Consider the following 4,414-nt stretch of genomic DNA (forward strand, 5'->3'; position numbering starts at 1 on the left):
ATATTTCTATGTGTCCTCTAGGGCAGGGGCAAGAAGGCACCAGCTCCTTTGCTAAAGCACAACAAGAGTCACCTTTGCTCCAGTTTTCAACAAGTTCCTCATCTCTGTCTGAGACTACCTCAGCCTGGACTTTATTGTCCATATCACTATCAGCTTTTTGATCAAAGCCATTCAACAATTCTCGAGGAAGTTCCAAACTTTCCCACATTTTCCTGTCTTCTTCTGAACCCTCTACCTGTTCCAACTTCTGCCTGATACCCAGTTAGAAAGTTGCCTCCACATTTTTGGGTATCCTTACAGCAGTGCCCCATTACCCAGTGCCAAAGTCTGTATTAGTCAGGGTTCTCTAGAGGGACAGGAGTAATAGGATAGAAGTATATATGAAAGGCAGTTTATTAAGGAGGGTTGACTCACACAATCACAAGGTGAAGTCCCACAATAGGCCGTCTGCAAGCTGAGGAGCAAGGAAGCCAGTCTGAGTCCCAAAATCTCAAAAGTAGGGAAGTTGATGGTGCAGGTTTTCCATGTCAAAAACCAAATGTGATCACTGAAAATGATCTCTCTATCCTAATAGTGAAACAAAATTTTTCCTGATTCCTTCGTGGGACTTATGCAAAAGGTGGCTGATTTACTCAGCCTGCAGCTCTTAATCCCTCGCAGGAGTGGGAGCACACAGGTGAGCAGGTGCAGAGGCCAGGATAAGTGCTTCTGGGAACCCACAGGAGCAGAGCTCCATGCGGCCTCATGGCAGCATTTAGGGGAGTACCCGTGACCCTCAGAACCACAGAGGACATGTGTTACAGCACATTCTTTTAGCTTTGCTGTCCACAGATGGCTTAAGGGTTTAACAGCTCAGTGTGACAGCCTTCTGTATCCTAAGCTCTTGTTCAGTGTCCAGGAAGAATCAGGTCGCACAAATGAAGTGAAGATGGTAAATGTGGGGGATTTTATTGCCAATGAGAGTGGCTCTCAGTGGCATGGAAAACTGGAAAGGGTATGAGCAGGAAGGTGATCTTCCCCTAAAAAAGCATCTTGACTTCAGAGGGACGGCTTGACTTCAGAGGGACCTCTTCTCCGAGGTCCTGCTGTCAAGCCATCCCTCTGAAGTCAAGCTGCTTCTCTCCAACATCTGGCTGTTTCTTCTTTTTTCTCCTTCTGTGCCATGCTGCTGCCAGTGGAGCCTGGGGTTTCTATGGGTACAGGATAGGGGCAGGGCAGGCCAGGTAGTTTTAGAAAAGGCAACATTTGAGTGGGAAGAGGGGAATGTAAAGTTCCCACTTTGGGCTGCAGGTCCAGGCTGGAGGGTAGGGCCCTTGCTGGGGACTGCCCTCTTCTACCTAGTATTTCCCTGTCTCCTGTTCATATCAACAGTATGAAAGAGTTAAACAATTTCACTAAGCATATATCTTACCATCATGAGGAATTAAGGCCATTGCTACATGTGGTCTAATTTTTCTCAGCTACTTTAATGATTGGTGTTGGCACAACCAGACTAGCTGTACTGCACACCCATTTGCTAATTAACTGCCAAAAACAGTTTTGATTTTGTGTTAGACTCCTGCCGAACACCAGTTAAGACATGACACCAACCTAGGAAGTTGGTTGTCTCAATGCCAACACTGTCTTTTCTTGTGTCCTATGAATTCTCTTTGGGGCATTCTGTAAAGGGCATTCTTCAGAAAGACAGCAATATTTCAATAAACATAGGATTGAATTAGAATTTGAATAACCACAATCTTTAACTGATTCCTAGGATTTCTTCGAGTAATAGAACTGGTATTGTAAGAGACTGTATAAGTTCCATACCAAAATTTTTGCTTTTTTAGTAATTTGTCTTTTATTTTATTTTGTTTTACTTTATTTTAGTTATTTTTTGAGACAGAGTCTCACTCTGTTCCCCACCCTGAAGTGCAGTGGTAGGATTTCAGCTCACCGAAGCCTCTGCCTTCCGAGTTCCTGAGTAGCTGGGACCACAGGCACGTGCCACCGTACCCAGCTAATTTTTTGTATTTTAGTGGAGAGGGGGTTTGCCATGTTGGCTAGACTGGTCTCAAACTCCTGACCTCAGGTGATCCGCTAACCTCAGCTTCCCAAAGTGCTAGGATTACAGGCATAAGCCACTGCGGCTGGCCATAATTTGTCTTTTTAGTAACAATGATAACTCACTAGGAACATGAACAGTCACTAAAAATCAGCACAACACAAAACATAACAGAACAGAATCCCTGGATTTTTTTTTAACTAAATTGTACTACATGCATTGCCTTCTCTGACCTACCGGCCCCTTAAGGCTGGATAAGATCCCTCATGCACCCACCATGCTTCTGACCTATTTCTATTTGCAAGATATCTCAGGTTTACTTGAAAGGACAGAAATTCATGGGCATATTTTTAAAATTTTATTCTTTTATTTTGGAAATAATACATTCACTTAGTTCATTATTCAAAAGGTACAGAAAGATATGTAATGAAAAGTCTTCTTTGAACCTCAGTTCCCAAGCCACACAGTTACCATCTGTAGAGCAATCAATAATATGAGTTTCTCAATTCATTTATTGAAAAACATGTATCTGTTGACTTATGTTGAGGTTTGTGTAAAACTTGTTTTTGTATGTTTGGGTTTGTCTGTTTGAGTGCTGATATTCAATAAGTATTAACCTTCTCTGTGTAACACGTTCTCTAATTAGTGTAGCGAACAAAGCAGTGCTAATATCTCTCTGTGCTCCAACCTGACATTCTAGAAGACAGTAAGAAAGAAAACAAGCAATGATAATAATAGTGAATTTCTGATCTATTTCTCTAAGCATATTTTGTGCATATACAAGCAGATATTAATATATAATCTCTCCCTCTTCTGTGGATGATAGTGTACTATATATACACTGTCCTATACCCTGTTTTTTTTTTTTCACCCAGCAATATATCTTGGAGATCATTCCATATCAGTGATAAGGACAGGAGGCAGGGAAATACTGGGTAGAGGAGGGTGGTCCCCAGTGAGGGACCCACCCTCAAGCCTGGACCAGCAGCCCAAAATGAGAACTTTACATCCTCGCTTTCCTGCTCAAATGTTGCCTTTTCCAAAACCACCCTGGACTGCCCCATCCTCCATCCTATATCTATAAAAATCCAGCCTCCACTTGCAGTGGTGCAGCAGAGGAAAGAAAAGGAAAAGCAGCTGGATATCAGAAAGAAACAGCTTGATTTCAGAGGGACAGCTTGACATGGGACCTGAGAGGAGTTCGGCCAGGGATGGCCAAACTCCAAGGGAAGACCACCTTCTGGCTCCATCCTCTTTCCAGCTCTCCATCCCACTGAAAGCCACTTTCATCAGCAATAAAATCTCCTGCATTTACCATCTTCAATTCGTTTGTGCGACCTGATTCTTCCTGACAGTGAACAAGAGCTCAGGATACAGAGAGCTGTTACACTGAGATGTCAAACACTTAAGCTGTCCACAAACAGCAAAGCTAAAGTGCACACTATAACACACACCCTCTGGGGCTCCAGGGGTCGCGGGTATCCCCCTAGATGCTGCTGCAGGGCCGCAAAGAGTTCTGTTCCTGCCAGCGCCCAGAAGCACTTGTCCTGGCCCCTGCACCCACTCACCTGCATGCTTCTCCTCCTGTGAGGGGTTGAGAACTGCAGGCTGATTAAATGAGCCACCTCCTTCATGAGTCCCGTGAAGTGGTCAGGGAACATTTCCTGTTTCATCAGCTCATAAAGAATATCCGCATTCTTTTCTGGGGCTAAGGGTATCTTGTTGTTTGACTTTAGTATTATTTTACCAGTCCTCTACTGGTAGACATTTAGGTTGCTTTTCATCTTTTGCTCATGCAAGCAATGCTGCCACACATATCCTTGTATATGTGTCAACTTACAAATGCTTGAACATGTCTATAGATTAAATTTTTACAAGTAGAATTGCTGGGTCAAAGAAAATCCATTTGTAAATGTGATAGATATCATCAAATTATCCTCCATAAAAGTGGTACCAATCACATCTCTCTGTAATACAGAAAATCTTGAAGATCTCCTTGATTTTGCCACATAGTGTTAACAATCTTTCTGACCTTGAACAATCTGATAGACAAAAAGTTCTGTTTCAGAAAAGTTTTGTTTATATTTCTCTTGAAATGGGATTGCACATTATCATATATATTTAAGACCCTCTTGTATTTCTTTTTTCTGTGAACTATAAGTTCATATCCTTTGCACATTTTTTCTTGGGTTATAGATCTTTTTCATTTTGATTTTAGGAGGTTTATATATAGCCTACATAATTATATATAGTTATATATAGATGAGGACAATTAACCTTTAGTCTATGATATGAGCTGCATATATTTTTCCAAGTTTATTATTATGGAGCATGTCTTATATTACCTATTTTTACATTTTATTGAGGTGTAAT

This window comes from Colobus angolensis, unplaced genomic scaffold (genome assembly GCF_000951035.1).
Source record: "Colobus angolensis palliatus isolate OR3802 unplaced genomic scaffold, Cang.pa_1.0 Scaffold298, whole genome shotgun sequence".
NCBI lineage: Eukaryota > Metazoa > Chordata > Mammalia > Primates > Cercopithecidae > Colobus > Colobus angolensis.